Here is a 19,707-nt window from a genome sequence, read left to right on the forward strand (position 1 = left end):
CACAACATCACATGCACTGATGCAGTGGCACGATGGGATCAGACTGTACCTGGGTGCAGCAGCACAGTGTGATTTCCCTTCAAGTGGTTACTCATTTGGGAGCTGCCCAAAATCCCCAGCTAGCCACCACCAGAGCTGGTGGGCTGGTGGAAGGAGAGAAATAAATCAGCTGGTTTTGGAGGGGCTGGAAGAGGGCCCAGCAGTTATTGATTCAATTCTTCATTCAATGCATGTTTGAGTGAAGCAATTCAGAACTGTCCCATCAATTCAAACTTACGTAATAACATTAGCCACAAAACTCAGGAACTTGGTCCATCTTTCCTAGCAGATCCATTATTCTGGATCAGTCTCTAAGTAACAACAATAAAATGATCTCAGCCTGATACACCAAAGCAAAAAACCCTAAAGGTCTAAAAGCCAATGTTTTTGCTGGACAAGAATACTCTATGGGAGTGTGCCAAAGACCAATTCCCCATCTCTCCCTTACCTCAAATAAATAATACTATAAAAGAAGAATAAGAATAAAGTAAAATTAAGAATATATATATATATTTGATAAGCACATCTAAAAAAAAAAAAAAAACAACAAAACGCCAGGGGTGAGGAGGAAGGTTGTGTTGGCACTGCCAGTGTGGGAATGGTGTAAAGGGAGGGAACCATGACCCCCGCTTTTCCACATGGACACTGCACCCTTAGGATAGACTTGGCTTGAAGTTGTGTATTTTCTTGGTCCAATAATACCTCCAACAAACCTATGCCCATCTCTGCCCTCCCCACATCACTTGCTCTCAGGTGATCATGTCTTCTTTCTCCTACTTTTGGTTTTGTCTATGTCTTCCTTGGACAAGCTCCTCCAAGGTCACGCTCTCCCTCTCTCCCCATTCCCCTGAAGGGTTTTCCTCCCCCATCAGATTTGTTTTTCCATGTGCCCAGTGGGAACTGGAATGAGGGTACACACACATATTCATGCACACCTCCATCTCCACATCTATCCGTCTCACAGGTGAGATGCAAACCTTGCTGTGAATAACAGCTTTAACCATGGCAACACACTCCAGCATTACAAACAGGTTGTAAAAAGGCTGGAAAAAAGCATGAAAGGAGGACAGGGACCAGGTCCATCAAGGCCTGTCAAGAGCCAGGCACCTGGACCCATGTTGAGTAGCCAGGTGGTAGGGATGTTGGTACCCCTTCTCCCCCTTTTTCCTCCCTTTGTAGTTATATCTTAGCATCTTGCTAAGAGGAGGTCTTATTCTATGGCCTCTGCCACCACTGGGCTTGATTGACCTGGAGTAGAGCTTGCTTCACTGTGCCACAGGTTGTAATAAAGATACATTACAAGTGAAGACCCTGGCTGCTTGAAAATCACAGCACTGTATCACTGCATGGCCTGATGGGAAAACCAGACCAGTGGCGTGCTTCCATCATCTCGGCTCCATCCTCCTGTAAGATGAGCCGCATGGCTCAGTCTATGAAACCCAACAGCCCCTTCTTTGGATATGGGGTATCCAAGTCCCCTCCATGCCAGACCCCATCACCATCTCACCTGTGCTCATAGGACAGCTTCAAGAGTACCTGCTGGCTGGATAAATGAAAGCATGATTTTCCTGGGTTTGCACTGATTTACTCATGGAGAGGACAGAGATCATTGCAGTTGTACAGAAAGCACCTGCAGTGCAATCAGATCATTCTTAGCATGCTTGAAGCCTTCAGCAAAGACCCTGACCCTGTTATGTGAGGCACTGCATAGTTAAGACCCTGTCCCACAGAGCAAGCAAGCCGAAGGTGCAAGATGGATGGAAGGTGGAAGAAAGCACATTTTATGATCTGCATTTTCCAAAGAGGTTGTACAGGAGTGGAAGGGTTGAGTGACCTGCCCATGGTCAGCCCAGATGCCCATGGCAGAGCCAGAAGTGGATGCAGCCCCACTGCTGTATCACCTCTCTTGTGGACTCTTAAGACACAGCCAGAAATACGGGACTGACACCTGGTCTTGCTGGACTGGTCTCTGTCCTCTGAGGTGGGAAGCGAATCTGGATAAAGCAGCAACCTTTTGCTAGCCACAGCTAAAATGTCATCATTTCTGGATGATTTTGGCCCTAGCGTAACCTCAGACCTCCTTTTAAAGGGTGATGTGGGTTGCTTTGCTTATCCTTGGTTACAACCCAGCAAGCCTTTGCAGCCTGCAGAGAGCGAAGGAGAAGATGATGAAGCACGTTATCTACAGACAGTGAGACTGGAGGTGACAGCCATTGCTTAGGAAAGCCATACCCATGCAAATCAGGGAGAGGAGATAAGTCAGAGTGGCATGGGGAGAGGAGCACCTTCAAGGGTAACTGGTTAGTGAGGTGGAGGTGTGCCAAAGGGTTAAAGGGTTTTACTGAATGCACAGAAGAGACTAAATGGATTGGAGAGTAAAAATCCAATCAGGAGATCTAACAGGAAGAAGTGAAGCCCTGAAACAATAAAGATAATAGTTTTAGCTGCCAAAGAAGAGATTAGAGCTGAGTGGTGAGAGCAGATCTGTGGTGGGGCCAAGAGGAAGGAAAAATTGTAGCAAAAAAACTAAAGAGGTATTGTTCTTCAAGACAGATTCACATTACAGCTTCACCTGCAGCAAAGTTCACCTTGGGACCCAAACTGTGCAGCTGGTTCTTGCTTTTATAATAGGCTGAATGCCTTCTAAGAAGTTTGAAGTTCCAGTTTGACTCCATCACTGACTTATCGGCATGAAATAAGCCAGGAAAGAATTGACCACAGTGAGGTTTGTTTGCTTGCTTTGCTTTTCTACGTTGTCTTGTAAATACATTTTACCCCGGATAAAAGCAAAGGGAAGGAGCTGGTACAGCACTAAATGTGTTCCCTTCAGCTCTCAGGCAACACCAGGCTCTCGCCTACAGGCTTTTACACCCCATGGGGTCTCTGCAGGAAAACCAAGCAGATTTAACTGGGAGTGTTAACTGGGAGCTTTGTGGTCAGGAGACAGCCCAAAGCTCATAAAAACACCCAGATGTCACCTCTACTCTTCAGAGGAGAGAGAGTCCTGGATTAAAAAAAAAAACCAAAACCCAAAACAAAAAATGAGCTGGTTTTGCATGGTATGTGGTGCCAATTACTTAAGCAAACAGGATCACAGGAGCTGGCACAGCCTGCAGCCAAGAAACAGCAACATCTGGAGGGAGCAAGAGCCGCAGGGTAGGCATGCTCGCCAAGCCACCGCACTGACCTGTGCCCCAAAAGGCACGTCTTTGCAGCCTCAAACCCAAAATGTAATAGGGCAACAAGGAGCAGGGGATGAAGGAGGATCAAAGGTCTGAAGGAGCTTCCCTGCAAGCAAGGACTTGTGTACACCAGGACTCTGCAGTATGGAAAAGACATTACTGAAGAGGTTATGGTAGAGGACTATGAAATCATGCATGACCCAAAGAAGGCTGATAGTGATCAGCCTTGCTGCCTCTTCCCAGTGCAAAAACTGGGGACAATTTCAAAGCACACAGTTCCTCATGTGGTGTGGGACAGACCTGGGGAACTCCTTGCCCAAGGATGCTGCCAGCTGTGAGCATTTACATGTGTTCAAGATGAGACTGGACAAGTTGGTGGGGAAAAAAAGTCATCTGGATTAATAAATGCAGACACATGTTGTTTAGTAAGCATGTGGGGCTGTGGTCTTGACCTGCGTTAGTAGAGAACGGTGAGGGGATGTATGTGCTACACTCTACCCAGGTGGACCTCACTCCTGGAGGAGATGACAAGGGGTGGGAATCAAAGGGGTGCTAAGCAACATGCCCTTGGGAGCTCCTACTGCTCCCTGAAGGCTCCCTAGGAGACTCAGCGATTCAGACCCTTGGTCTGACCTAGTACAGGAGTTTCTCCTTACTTATGGCTAAGCAGCCATGCAGATCCCAGTCTTGTCCCATTAGGTCTCCCAGGATTAGAGCTGTCCTACAGCTTATCACCAGGAAAGCCTGACAGCAAGTGATTTCTCCCTGTAGTGCGTGTCCTCAACAGCCAGCCTACATCAAAGAAACCAAGCTGCAGCTTCAAACAACTTACTGCTAAAGGGTGATTTATTATACTCAGCAGAAACAGAGGTCCTTCCACTGAAGAATCCCACCAAGCCTACAGAGGATCATCCATCTCTTATAGGGTTGAAGCTCCATCTTCAATCTCACACAACCCTATTCAGCCTGTAGCTATATTTCTCCACCACCAAAAGGACACTGCTCACGTTAGACAACATAAAGCCGCACACCTCCCTCCTCTGACCTGCTTGTCAGATGGGAACATGCTCTCACCGGCACCGGCTCCCAGCTGGGAAGAGGAAACTTTTGCCAGCCCCATGCCAACCCCCAGGGCAGCGGATCATGCTAACTTCATGTGTGCTGAACTACATGTAATATTTGCTAGCTCAGGCAACCGCGGAGCTTTATTGTTTAACGAAGTCAGGCACAGGGGCAGGAGACAGCAGGCTGAAGCTCAAGATGCCCATGTGGGAGTACCTTGTCTCTCCCATATGAAGTCTTCTTTGACTGTCCCTCTGACCTTCCCTTCCTCTGGATACACACAATGAGGGATGTGATGGCAAGCCAGACACTGCAGTCTGGCTTTTATGGCCTCATGGCATTGCCAACCCCAACAAGAGGTGCCAGGCACAAGCTAAACCCATGTTTGGTCTGTTCTTGTGCCTATTGGGAACCACCTCATCTTGGCCAAAAGAAGGACCATGCAACCTCACAGAGAGGTCTTTTCAAGTTCTCATGAAGCCAAAACCCGCCAATGCCTCTGCCTGGCTTACATTTTGCTATCACCTCAGGGACCCCAGCCCCTAAGCATGGTACTGCAGGAGCTGTGATAAACCCCTACGCCACCGGGACATCTCGGGAAGGCAACGGCAGAGGAAAGTGCTATTTAAACTGGAGGTGCTGCACTCGCAGTGCAGGATAAAAATCTTAAGCCAAATGTTAATGAGATGGCACAGGCTCTGGGCAGGCTTTGTACTTTCTTTCCTCCTGGATTAAGCAGTGGCATGTGAGGACCAGGGAGCTGAAGGGCTGACAGCTGGAGGTTAACATCAAGGTCAACAAGCCCTTTTTCTCTGCCTTTCAGCCCTGAGACCCTGAGGTGGGGGGGGTACCTAGAGCAAACATTTTTAAAAAGGCTGTTCTCCTTTCTTCCTGGTCTCTTTCCCTTTCTTGCAGAGGAGTTGCCTTGGGTCTGAAAGCCAGCTTGGCTGCTACTTTTCCCCGAGCCGGCAGGATGTGGGAGCAATGGCAAGCCATGGCTCTTCTCCCATCTAAAGTCCACCGGTCTCTTTTTCCCAGGATGAGCTCACTCCTACGCACCTGCAAGTGTCTGCAAGCACCTGAGCTGCGCGCAGAAAAGCAGGCTTCAGCTCCTGACTCTGCAGCTGATTTCTTGGGTGATGCCAGGTGGGTTGTTCACAGACTGACTCAGCCACCCTCGGGTTTTCTTGTATTGCAGAAGCGCAAACGAGGTCTGGGCTCTGGTGTCTCTTCTGCAAAGGAAAGGTCATCACCCCTCCCCTTGTCACCCTCTTGGTGTGTGCTGAGATGGTGACGTCCCCGGTGGAGCAGTGGTTTCTGTTTGATCATCTGGGTGGTACCACAACTCAAACACAGCAAGTGGGCTGTTTCCCCAGGTGCCGCTGTCCAGAGGACTGGGGACTGCCCTGGCATGCACCCAAAACCACCCAGTCTCATCAATGGTGTTAAGGACAGTAGAGCAAAACACAGTACCTCAAAGGTCTTTTTTGCAATGCAGATTTTGATGAATAAAATTACTACCTACCTTTTGAAATGGTGACCCAGCAGCTGCACTGGATGAGTGGCTCGAGGGGGGCTTCCCCTGTGCAGAGAAGTGACTTGTGAGGGCTGTTTCCTAAAGGGATCCAGCTGGGCAGTGGGGGAACTTCAGAGGGGACCATGGCTGTCCAAGCTAAACCTGGTTGAGTGTGCTATGGGGACGAGACGAGGTACCCCAACTCCCTTCCCACCATCTCTGCTATGGGTTCATCAATCCCTAGGAATCAAAGAGTACTGAGCAGCTTGGAGGGCGGGGGGGGGAGGATGGGAGGAAAACCAGATCATAAACCACCATAGATACTTGTGCTGTCATCTTCTGGCCACTGCTTCAAGCCTTGTTAGCGTTCAGAAGTTGCATTGATTTAAAGCTGTTGGAGTAATTAAAATGGAACAACTTTCCCAGTAATTTTTTTTCACAAAAATTTATATATCCCCCCTGTAAAATTAAAGCAGCATCCTTTACATTGGCATAGCTTATTCTTGCCTGGGAAGGAGGTACCGGTACGTGATGCTTAAAAGATGTGTTTATATCAAGTGTTGCACCCCTTAAAAGACAAAATATTTCACTTTCAAAACACCTGCCACATGTCTGACTGGTATTTACACCAATAAAGATGTCGTGTGTCCTCTTGGAAAACGAATCCAAAATAATTAAGAGTGCAAATTTAGATTAGTGGAACCGCATTAAGTCTTTTTGTATAGACTCTCATTTGAAATGAACACTCTTAATTCAGGTTAATATATAATTCATTGAAAAAAATCCTTAATTAAACTGAAGGGACCATTAGTTCATTATGTTCCAAATGAGACTGTCAGTATAGCTCTCAGCTGATTTTATACTGCCTGTCATAATTACACCAGAACAGAAACACCTGGGAGTTTCACTGGGCAGATGAGAAACCCTCAGGGTCTGTGAGCGGGACCTGAGGACAGTGATAACACATCCAAGCCTTCAGCCCCAGCGTTGTGAACAGAGGCACGACCGCTTGAGCAGAGAAATGGCCCTTTTGGGCTCTCAACCCTCCAGTCTCAATGTTTTCCCACCTCTCTGGCCCCTGTTGTCCTCTGATGGGGCTTAGGAAGGGAATCGCTTGCTTCCTAGGGGTGTGCGGGGAGGGAGCCCACCTTGCAGCCCCGCAGGGATGCAGACCCATGGGGATCAGTTGTCAAAGACTGTTCAGAAATGCATAGGTGCATATTAAGGTTTTACACGTGCCCAGTGCTATAGTTTACCCTGCACACAGCAGATACGGACACCAAAATTGTACCTTGCCAAGCATCAGCTAGTTGCCCATTGTCTCGCATAAGGCAATAAAATTTATTCCCTGAAGCCAGCATCAATTTGGGGTATTTGGGCACTCCACCCCAGCCTGAAACAGGAATGGGACAATCAGCATCCATGTCCCACAGTGCCAGAAATGAGGAAGCATGGATCTGCTCCAGCTCATCGCTTCATAGCAGAGGTGGACACAAGAGCAGTGAACACCAGCCCAGCTCCTTGCATGAGGCTTTGTTTGGGCAGGCTGAGCCCAGTTTGGGCCATGCATGGGGCTGCACAGATTTGTGAACCACCCCTCTGCCCATAAACCTGCATTAGTAGCCTCCTCCTCATCCCTTATTTTTCTTCTGGCGTCAGACAGGAGTGCCAGCTGAGAGTCAGGGTCGTTCTGCCAGTCATCCTCCGAAGGTATTTTAATGAGAGCTCATTTAGGCTTCTCAGCCTAAATTGCTTTTCACTGGGCTTCCTTCTAAAACTGTTTTGCCAAGTAGGTCTGCTCCATGCGAGAAACTCTGAGGAGGCTGACAACTAGGCTTGAGCACCTGGAAACCGTACCAAGATCAAGTGTGCTGGCTTTTCCTTGAAGAGCCAACCTCTGGGGGTGGGAGGGGAGATGAAGTTTATTGATAACCAGCAGTGACAATTGGCATCTGGCAAGAGGTGCCACATGGAGATGGGGGGACAAATCCAGGGGGACAGTCAGACAGAAGATAGCCTTCATCTTAACTCTTCTCCTGGGATATGCTTATTTTTGAGATCACACACCAGTTTTGTCTGGCAGGGAGGTGCTGGTGTTGCAGTGAAGCGCACGGGAGACTGCAGGGAGATGCAATCCACAGCAGCTCTCCTTATTATGCACCATTAGCAAGGCTGGTCAGACCGGGCATGACACATTGGGCTTCTCTCCAACACAACCGAGACCATGCCATGAAACATTGGATGGAGATCAGCTTCCATTGCTCACATCTTCCACCTGGTTCTTGCTTTTGCTCCAGTGAGTGGAGCAAGTGTAAACTATCCCCTGCCATCACCAACTGGGATTTGTCGAGGGTGTGCTGTGTCAAACTCATCCAACCACCTCCTGTGGTGGAGTCACTGGCTTTGTGGAGAGGGAAAAAGCAGGAGACAACATATTTTGATGTTAGTAAGACTTTAGGCATTGTTATGGATAAAACATTCTCACAGGTAAGTCTGGGGAATGGTTGTAGAGATGAAAAACATTATACAAGGAGTGCACAGAGTGTATTTACTGGTTGCTCAGGTCAAAACAGAGCGGGCCGAAAATTATTAACCCATTCAGGTATTCAGTTTGGAGATACCAGGAAATGGCAGGAATTGCCAGCACACCTGAGAAAGGGATTATGATTCAAAATGGTCTTGAGAAATCAGAGAAAGGATCTGGCCACCCCTACCACCCTGGAATATAATTCAACAGAAGTGAGGGTGAGGTGAGATGGTATAATCAGTTGGACAAATGTAGGATGGAGAGGAAAAATATCTATAGAGAAGGTGCTTTTGATCATAATCCATGATATGGGTGAGTCATGCCATGTTGGATGGTGTAAAACAGTTCCCTTGCATGGTTATCTCTGCTTTGTGCTGGTAACCCTTTTCAAGAGAGGTAAGAAACCCTCGAAGAGAGCTGCGCAATCAGATGGGGAGAAAAGTGATCAGGGAGGGGTCAGTAAAGGAACTGGGATCATTTTGTCTAGGAAAGGGAAGGCTGAGGAGATGTTTCAAATACTGAAAGGGGTGTGATGGAGACCCAGGTTTGTGCAGGCAGAACAAAAAGCAGTGCTCTGCACCGGGGACAGGGGCGGTCTGGGCTAGACGGGGGGAAACACCTCTATTCCAGCTGTCAGGATAAAAGAAACCAGTGCCAGCGCTGCACTGGTGGGATCTGGCAAGGAAAAAGTGCCAGGAGAGCCAGGGCAGGGCTGGGCAGCATGGTGTCATCTCCCCATGTCCCTTCCACTCACCCCCTTCCTCCCAGCTTCTTGGGAGGGGAAACTCATGTTTCCTTTGACTCAGGCAACGAAAAAACACTGGGGAATAGCTGCCTGGTATTGTGATGTGGCAGGTGAAAGCGAGCACCAGTGAGGTTGTAGGGAGCTTGTCACGGACATCTCTTCATGTCCAGAGCTCATTGACTCCAGCCCGTTTGCAGGCATTGGCCGGTTTGTAGCATGCACCCTGCAAAAATGAGTGAACAAGGAACAGTGATGGTACCCGGGTCCGAGTATTTCCATTTATATCGGTCTCCCTTAGGCTTGCACAGTGTTGTTAGCTGTTAAAGTGATGGAGGCTTTTCCTAGAACTACCAGTGTGGAGATGAGACTACAAAATTATTCCATTCCTGCATGCCAAAGGCACAGATGATTACAATTTTGCTTCTGACTCCTACTCATCCCACCTTGTAGAGATCAGATTAATCGTGGCACATGATCAAAGAGATTGAAACGAAGAAACCAATAACCAAATGGCTGCAGTTACCCAGCTACAAAACTTGGATGGAGATAAGGACTGTAATTTTGCTGCGAATTAGCCTGGGCTCAGAGAGGCGCTAACCCCATGTGTTTTTATCCTAACAAATACTCCAGCTGCCCTGTTTTGATGAGCTACTACATCGCTAGCTTCAAGAAAAAAATTTCACTGCCTTTTGGGAGAGTAAAACAAAGTGCGAGACCCATGAAAATGAGCAGAGCTGCAAAAGACTTTACTGTATGGCAAATACACATGGTGGCTTGGAGCACCTGTGGGCTGAAGCTCCTGGGCACGAAGCCCCGCATGTCCCCAGGTCACTGCGTACAGGCCAGCTGCAGCCCCTATAGCACCTTCCCCCCCCCCAGCTGAGCACTAGCAACACACCATAAGTAGGCCCCTAAATCCACCATCCCTCTCATGGGACAGAGCGGTTGCTTTAATGAAGGGTTAGCACCCTCCAAGAGAAACTCGGCAGTGCGGGGCACGTGTATCCCACCTGGTCCTCCTCCTCCTCTTCACTCGCTCCTGGCATACCACCCACAGACTCCACCGGCTGCCCTTCGCAGCTCCTCAGAGAGCTCCACCAAAGCGAAGCCAGATGGAGCTGCCAGCTCGCCTGTACAAGATGGCACAAGCTTTTCAAGCCGCCTCTTCCCGGGGCTGCCTACTCCTGTGTGGGAGGTGTAAGCGAGGCACGTGTTGCTTCCCCCGGCGAGCGGTCCTCCAGCGTGTCCCAGTGCCACCAGCACCGGCACTGAAGCTTGTTCTTGGTGGTCCTGCAGAGCTGCCAAGCATCAAAGACAGCTCAGATAAGCACCATGTCACCTCTTCCAAATGCCCTTTTGTGTAGAGAGTAATTCAAGGCAAGGCATTGCAGCTGCGGACCCAAAAGCAGAGGGATGCGATTTTCATGGTCACCCTGCTGTGTGAAAAGCCTCTGTGTGCACAAAAGCCCCAGCCATGGACCCTGACCTTGCCCACCACTATGTTGAAGTGGTGCCAGCAGCAGCATTCCCAGCCTGGGAAGTGAAATTCCTGGGAAGATCCTCCTCCTTGCACACTCCCACTTTTTACTCCCACTTACAACTTTGGGAGGACCATGAGAAAGAGCATCTGCCCCTGTCCCAGGCATCCTGCAGGATCTGCTGCCTGCACGGGCAGGCTGGCTGGTGGCAGAGGAAGATGTCACCTGCTGTGGTACACATCTCCATGCGGAGATGAGGTGTTTGTGCAGGGTGAGAAAAGCCAGGACCACTGTGGGCTGGTGGCTCTGGCAAATCCCATCCTTAAGTCCTTAACCCCCAGCATTTTGCTGTCTTACTAAAGACAAGCACACACGAGGGAGGAGGAATTCAGCCTGCCTGCACCCCAGCTTATCAAAAATGAATGCAGGTGCTGCCCACACCACAGACACTTGCCTCAGGTTGCTGCAGGGCTTTGTTGCTGTCCTGAGCCTGCTGCAACCAGCAGTGCTGGGAACGCTGCCTTTGGAAGAGGGAAAGTGGCTGGTATGGGATCACACAGGAGCAAGCAAGCAGGCAGGCGTCAGATTTGCACTGCTTGGGAAGCTGAGCGCAGCCTTTTGTGGGCTAGATGAGCCGTTGCAAAGCAGAGACTCACACATCTTGCTACCTCTGCTGCAGATCAGGCTGTCTTGACACATTTCTGGGAAGCTTCATCTGTGCTGGAGATGCACTTCTGGCCTTGTAGCCTCACTGACCGGGAAGAGGCGGATGCTCAGAGATGCAGTTCTTCCCTTGCGGGGGGAGCAGGTGAAACCACCTCATTCTGATGTATTTTCATGCTGGGCTTTCAGCAAATCAGATAAACTGTAGGCAAAAATCTCTTGTAAAGGGAGAAAAAAATCCTTTCACACCCAAAGTAGGAGGGCTGGGTGCTACCCTGGACCCCAGAGATGCTGCGTGGGGGGCTATCACCTCCTTGGGAGCCTTCCAGGGCAGGATGTGGCGTTGCACCCTGTGCCAAGGGTGCCCAGGGGGACTATGTTGACTATGCTGTCAACACAGCTGGAACTGCATGCAACACAGGACAGCAAAGAGGACCTCCAGGCCACAGGCAGCCTTCTTGCTCTTGCCTTATCTCTTTAGCAAAGGCCTCGCTGGGGTCAGCCCATGTCAACATAAGATGCAACCTTTAATTACATGAGCCAAGTTCTGCAACTACCATTGCTCACCACTGAAAAGACGCATTTGTCCCTCTCGCCTCTGCTCTGCTCTCCATCTCTGCACCATTTTTAGCTCAGCTAGTTGCAGCCTGCAGTGTTGGGCTGCTACCAAAGCAGCTGAACCCGAGAAGCTTTTTTTAATGTAATGGCTTTTGCACTACCACTGTTGTACGGGAGGAGGGACGATGCTGCATTCATCTGAGGGATGTGGACTTGGTCCACCAGCTGTGATGGTGGCATCTGCCACACCACATCTAAGGCCACCACCTCTTCCAGCGAGAGGGCTTAGGAGGTACCATCTGTTGTGAGCAAGGGTGGTGGTTGTCACCTGCAGAAGACCCCATGAGTGACCCTTGAACTCATGATAATAAAAAAAAAAATACAAGAAAATCCCTTTCGCCCCCTCTCAGTTGGCCCTTCACCTGGGATGCAGGGCGCGTTCTTTGCTGGCTCAGCTTTCTCCATGGTAACGGATGTCTCAGTCCCATCCACCTTGGCAATGCTGGGGCAGGCGGGAGACAGATGGTGACAGAGGGGAAAAGAGTCCAGATCCTCCTAAGTGGCAAAAATTGCAGGAATCCCTGATTGCTGGAGCCAAGACACTGACCTGGAGCTGTGGGAGGATGGGAAGACGGAGGCGTGTGGCTCTGCTGAGCCTGGAATAGCAGAGCAGCTGTTAAGTTACTGCTTGTAATTATTACAGCATAGGGGAGGGAAAGAATAGCTCTCAAGGGGAGAAAAACAAATAAGGAAAAGGCGGGCTGCTGCAGGGCTGAGCCACGGGGAAGAGCGGCACTCTGCACTGTGGCGGTTCCCTCCCAGGTGTCAAGGGCGTCAGGGGACACGGCCAGGACAGCTTTTCTCCTCCACACCCCTGGCAGGAATTTGGGTGCAAGTATTTGCACCCACAGCACCAGGTGCTCACCCATCTCAAACAGTGCCCACTGCCCACTCAGGTGCACAGGTATGCCAGGGAGAGGATGACACTGGCTGGGACGTTACAGAGGGATGGAGCCTGGCATGCTCCCCCCTGGCCCTTCTCCCATGCACTATTCTGCTGCTCACTTTGCAATTTGGCAGGAGCTGTCAGCTCCCATGCATGAGTGAGGGTGCAGGTGGCAGGTGGTAATGCTGGAGCACCAAGTGCCTGCATGCCACAGTTTGGAGGGCAAGCACCCAAATTTCTCATCTAGGGATGCTGGCAGCCCGCATCCAGTGCTGCATGGGGAGACAGGACTGGCAGCATGAAGCATCACTGCTCACACCGGCCCCTGCAAGACAAGGCAGGAGACTGCAGAGCTGGAGCAAAAACACCTGCCCTCAGCTTCAGGATGTGCCAATGAGCCCCAGCAAACCAAAGCAGAGCTGAAGGGGAAAGCCTGCAGGGATGGGGCCTTCATGGGACAGCCTGCTCTGGGGAAGCCATGGAAAGGGGACAGGTGACACACAGCCACATGCAGCTGCATGGGGGAGAACAGGGAAATTCAGAGGTGAATAACAGTCTGTGAATGAGGAGCAATGACAGTCTGTCTTAATTTCTGTGCCGCTTGGAAAACAAACATTGTATCCCCTTGTGGTTGTTGTTATTGTGGGCTTTCATTATTAAAAAAGACATATATGACAACAAGTCTTTGGAAATGTGGAGCCATTGGCAGGTGTGCTAGCTGCATCCCACCTTTGGGCTGTGGGTGGGGACAAAGCTGCCTGGCTGAAAAGGACTTGGGGGTGTTGGTTGACAGCCGGCTGAACATGAGCCAGCAGTGTGCTCAGGTGGCCAAGAAGGCCAACAGCATCCTGGCTTGTATCAGGAATAGTGCGGCCAGCAGGACTAGCGAAGAGATCGTGCCCCTGTACTCGGGACTGGTGAGGCCATACCTTGAATACTGTGTCCAGTTTTGTGCCCCTCAGTACAAGAAGGACATTGAGGTGCTGGAGCATGTCCAGAGAAGGCCAGCAAAGCTGGTGAATGGTCTGGAGCATGGGTCTTATGAGGAGCAGCTGAGGGAACTGGGGTTGTTTAGCCTGGAGAAGAGGAGGCTGAGGAGAGACCTTATTGCTCTCTCCAACTATCTGAGAGGAGGTTGTAGTGAGGTGGGTGTTGGTCTCTTCTCCCAAGTAGTTAGCGATAGGACGAGAGGAAATGGGCTCAAGCTGCGCCGGGGAGGTTTAGGTTGGATATTAGGAAAAATTTCTTTGCGTAAAGGGTTGTCAAGCATTGGAACAGGCTGCCCAGAGAGGTGGTGGAGTCACTATCCCTGGAAGTGTTCAAAAAACAGGTAGACGTGGCACTCTGGGACATGGTTTAGTCTAGTCTACCCTTGATTGGTTTAGTGTGGACTTGGTAGTGCAGGTTAATGGTTGGACTGGATGATCTTAAAGGTCTTTTCCAACCTAAATGATTCTATGATTCTATGATTCTATGACAAGGAGTGGCAAAGGGATGCTCCCCTCCCCCAAAAAGCCTGGGAGACTTAATGGAGAAAAGGTAACCATATCTGCAGCATATTAAATGCAAAGATTTAAATTTACTGATTAAATTTACAGCCACTGAGCTACAGATTTGTGGAGGTTGGGAGAGGATTTTTGGGCTCATTTTGATGTTTGCTTGTTCTGTGCAACAGGCACGTGGCTGCAGAGATGGGGCAAGATGAGCAGGAAACATTCGTTGTTCTGTTCCTGTGCTCTGATGACTTTTTCCTGAGCATCTGCTACTGGCTACAATTGGAGATGCACAGGACCAGGGGCAAGGGGTTAGGGGGTTAGGGTTAGGATTTACTCTGCAGAGATATTCTTATGCTCCCTTATATTTACCTTTCTCCTACTTTTCAGCTGTATTTATTTTCTGTCTGCTGCTGCCTCCTCCCCAAAAGCATCATGAATATCCTCAGAGCAGGTGAATCAGAACCTGCCTGCTCACCTAGATCAACACCAGCGTGTCCCTGGGTCTCTCATCCCAAGCCAATCTGATCCCATCGCAAAAGCTAGTGGCTCTGGTGAAAAGTGTCAACATCTGCTTGAGCAGGAGATGGGGAACCCTGGACTCACTGGGTTGACTTGCCAGGACCAAAGCACACTGCTCCTGGACCGAAGCCAAGAGCTTTGAGTGATGCCTCCCGGAGGTGGGCAGGACACGGATGTAGACAGGTGCTGAGCACCTGATGGTCCCATGGGAGCCTGGGGGATGCCCTTCAGCTCTGGTACCCTACTTGGACATGCAGCACAGGCAGCTGCTGAACAGCAATGATGCTGCAAATGAAGCTGCAGCGGAAGCACTAGAAATAGGAGAGACTGTTCAAGCTCCATGATCCAGAACAGGAATAAATCACAAGTGGCAGGCAACAGCCCCAATGCCCCTTAAATAAACCAGTCAAACCCTGCCAGCATCCTGGGATCTTTGCTGAGACAGGCGCAGTGCTTGGAGAGTGAAGGACCAGCTCTGCAGCTAGCATGTATAAGCTGGTCTTGGTGAAAACCAGGGAGGCAACACCAGTTTGCACCATCTGGGAATCTGGCCCAATGCTTTGCAAACCATTGGCCCTGCCTGAAGGGCTGATCCCCAGCCCCATGCGCCCCAGGGTGCTGCTCAAGGGCTTGCCTGGGTAACACCCCTCCATGGGCAGGAGAAAAGGACTTCTGCTGCCTTCCTGTGAGGCTGAAATGCTGCTTGACCGCTGATGGTGTGCAGGTGGCCTGACAACATAATTGAATGTGGAGGTGCTCCCCACTGCACTGACACCTCAGAAGAGATGGAAGCAGCAAGGCTGAGATTTGCACAGCAACTTGGTCCTCGCCTCCTCTGTCTGCGGTGACCCAGGGGCAGGGAAGGGCTGCAGCGGGGCAGATGGAGGCTGTGCCCTGGGGTAGGGCAACTCAAATGAAAGGATGGAGATTCTCACAGCCTTTCTTCCAGAGCCCCGCTAGGGGACTGTGCTGGCTCAAGCATCCAGTGGAAGACAGAAATCCTGTCAAGAGCTGCAAATGGAGGAGGAGTGTGTGTGCAGCTCTTTGCTATTTCCACATTGGCCCTGGATTGGCAGTGGCTGATTTGGAGTGATCAGGGTCTTGCTGGCTAAGCCCTCCTGCAGCCTGAACACTGCCCGCCCCTCCCCTCCCCCCCCGTATGAGCCCCTCTGCAGCCTGAAGCCCTGCTGCAATCCTGGTTCAACCTCCCATGTCCTCCGCTCATGGCTCAGGGCAGGGTGGCAGTGATGCCAGAGCTGTCCCCATCAGGGCTCAGCACCTGGCAGGGAGCAGACACACACGCACACGAAGTCCCCCTCTTGCACTTTTGGCCACATTCCCAAATGCCGGCATGACACCACAGCCCCTTTATATCCCTGCCCATCTGTGTTGGCAGTGCAACCCCCTCCTGCTCTGGGGCTGGCAGCATTCCCACACAGGCATCCCATGTGCCCCATGCTCCAGAGTCTGGACACACGGACACATTGCCCTAGGAGGGGGGCACTGCCCAGCACGGCCTGACACAGCGTGTAATGCTCCTGGAGCATTGGCCACCAGCACCTGAGAGCTGAGATGGGCAGGCTGGCTGCTGAGCTGGGGATTCAAGAGAAACCTGCTCCTGCTGCAACCATAGAAGCACCCAGGTCTTGTGTGGATAACCCCCTTCCCAAACCACCTCAGTGCAGTTGGGCATGGCAAGAGGCAGGACGGGGATACAGCTGGTTCTGCCACGTGATGAGACCCTTGGTCTGCTGAAGGGGGAAGCACTGAGACGTACCCACTGTGGGAAACATGACCCTGCAAACACACCTTGAACCCAAGTACATTGCCCAGGAAGGTATCTTCATCCTTGGATGTATTCAAAAGCGATCTGGACGTGGTCCTGGCCAACTGGCTCTAGGTGGCCCTGCTTGAGCAGAGGGATTGGACCAGGTGACCTCCAGAGGTCCCTTCCAACCTCAACCAGCCTGTGATTCTGTGAAGCGGTTGTGCTGCTTGCAGGAGAGCTTCGAAGTTGGAGCAGAAGCATCAGAGACCTGAAAGAAAAGGGGCAGGACTACAAGGGGAGCAAGCAAGCTGAGGGCAGAGAAGAAGGCAAGTTATCCAGGGCCCAAGATGATGTATTCAGCCTCCATATCACGCTCTGTAGGGTGGGCCAGCACATCATGCTGGGAAAAGTTGCCAAGGAGTAGATCTGTTGGGCTCAGCTCAAATATCACCCATCTCTGCTATGAACCTATCTCCTAGCCCCTTGCATGTCATCAGGCAGAAGAGGTGAAGACAACACCAAGGGAAAGGCTGGGGCAGGGTCCTGTTGGGTACTTAACGATGATCCCGACACTTACGACCTCCCTGATCCCCTGCCTGGGCTTGTATCCTGCAGATGGGATGCGCCTTCTCCCTAGCACCATCACCAGTGCCCAAGCCTTCTGCTGTGGACAGATGGTGGGAAGGCCTTGACCCAAAACCTCAGCCACTCACAAGGCACTGGGGGTTTCTGGAAGCTGGCCCTAGATGAGACCAGCAGCTTGGCTCTCTGCCAGCACAGGCAGGGTGCAGGCAGGCCTTCATTCAGCTGTGTTACACCTTCGGGGTCTTCACCCACCCATCTGTGTGCTTGAGGTGCAGTGCACAGCAATGGCGATGCCTTCTGAAGAGGTGGTTATAAAATCCAGCGTGAATTAGCTGCAGCTGATCCCAAAGCCAATCCCTCCTTCTGCTCATCTTCCCCTGTAAATCACTCACAAAGTTGCTCGATCTTAAGGTAAAGTTACCACTTTTTCTGCAGCAGCAAGGGCCTCTCCTTTGTTTTTCCATGCCACTAGTCTAATCCAAAGGTTCTTGTTTGGATTCCTGTTTCCCCTGGACCATTTATAATCAAAAAAAATCAGGATTGGGCAATAGCAGCTGAAGGAGGAAGGTAACATGTCTCTTTTTCTTCTTCAATACTATCAAAACTGACACTAGATAGAATAAAAGGGATAGGACAAATCAGGGAAAAGAGAGTTTTTTAGCTTAGATTCTTTTTTTTTTTTCCCATTTAAAAATTAATTCATTAGTGATCATCCAGGGGAAAAAGATGTTTGTTGCTATGACCCCACAAGACCTATGAATATTTTTAATTCCTGGCTATCCCTGTGAAGCCCCACCTGGGGAAGCAGCAGGAGATATCCCCTGGAGGGTCCCAGCAGCTCTTGGGAGTGAGCTTCTGAACAGGGGAAGATTTGTTGACTAATCCAGGAAATCCCCTTCTCCTGCAGAAGACAACCCTGTCCTGATCCTGGCTGTTGTTCCTGGTGTGCAGCATTTTTCTCGTAAGGGCTGACAGGTCTGTACCCTGACCCTGGAAGATTGAATGGAAGATGCTCACCTTGGCAAGACCGTGCAAGATTAGCAGAGTCATTTGGGTGGTCTGGAAACACATGCTCTGCTCTAACCCCTCCACTCTTCAGGGGGGTGTTGCTTCGGATGGGGATTCATCACACCTGCCTTGTTACTAGCTCCATGTCTGATCTAGCAGCCCCTGCTTTTCTTCCTGCAGCAGGATGGCGTGGTGCTCCCAACCTGACTGCTGCTGCTGGCATGTCCATCTCCCCCCACACTGCCCACCGCAGCGTGCTTCTTCCCGTCCTCACTGAGCGCTTTCCTCCTGGGGCAGATCTCGCAAAGGTTTCCATCTCTTGCTCCGACAGCAGTTTCGTGTTTGCTTTCTCTCTCCCTGAACCTGCCAATGATGTAGCTCCTTTACGTGGCAGATGGTGCAGCCACAACTGCTAGCACCCTCAGTCAGTGCGTACCCCAGCACAGCCCTGGTCCGTGTGGGCTTGATCAGCCCAAGGCATGACCAGGAGACAGCAAGCGCTCAGCACTGTCCCCACAGGCAGCAAGGCTGGGCCGATGTGTTTTGGCTGGTGGGGAGAGAGCAGGTACTGTGGTACTCACCTTCAGGCCCATGTCACAGCTCTAGATGTTCCCTAGGGTGTGGATAATACTGGTGACAGGAGCCTGCAGCAGCAAGGTGGCCCAGGGATGAAGAATGGACTGGGTTGGTCCTCACTGTTGGGGAAGAAGGGTCTGATCCTGCCCACAGAGCAGCAGTAAGAATTTGGGCATTGATTTTGCCAGGCTCCACGTGGGGAAAGGGCTGGGACAGAAGTGACGTGGGCTGGGTGGTGGCAGATGTTGAGCCCTCAGGACCAGCCCCCATGGCTGCAACCTGCCAGAGTCCCCCAGCGCCTTCCTGCCATCAGGAGAAGGGACAAGATCCCTGCGGGGGGAAAGTCATGGAAGAGAGAAGAGCAGCAACAAATGCAAACTCTGCCCAGCTTGCACCACTCTTCCAGTGAGGTCCTGCCTGGGAGGTACCAGGATGCCAGCAACTGCTCACAGGTGGTGGGCTGAGCTGGGTGAGAACCAGGAGCGGGGCAGGGGAAGAAAGGATGGAAGAGACGAGGGTGGGGATAAAGGGTAGAAAAGTGGCAGAGAGCTGTAACACTGCTGGACTGGGAGAGGGCTGGTTTCAGACTGGTAGACTTGGCAGCAGGGATTTGCCCAGTGGCGCTGGGGAGCACAGCCCCCAGGAAGCTCTGCCTGCTCTGCTGGGCTCCAGAGAGGAGAAGTCCCTGGTCAACAAGGGAGGAGAAGCTGGAACTCAAGCCATGCATGGTCTAGAGCCTGTGTGCAGCTTGCAGCTATGGCCTGTGACAAAAATCATCTTTTTAAGACGTGCTGGGATTGCATGCAGCACCATCTGATGCCCTATAGCACCACTGATGCCCTATAACGCCACTGCTTTCCAGTGCCGAGGCAGGGGTCAGGCAATGTTCTCCATTACATTTTGTGGACATTGCAGGTTTCCTAAGGAAATATTTCCAAATAAATCAGTGTCGTATGTTATACAACAAGCCACTACCAGCATAACGCATTTGCCGGCACTACACGAGGTCAACACACTGGATGCTGGAGAAAGTAAAAAG

The sequence above is a fragment of the Pelecanus crispus genome, chromosome 6 (assembly GCF_030463565.1).
Source record: "Pelecanus crispus isolate bPelCri1 chromosome 6, bPelCri1.pri, whole genome shotgun sequence".
Lineage (NCBI taxonomy): Eukaryota > Metazoa > Chordata > Aves > Pelecaniformes > Pelecanidae > Pelecanus > Pelecanus crispus.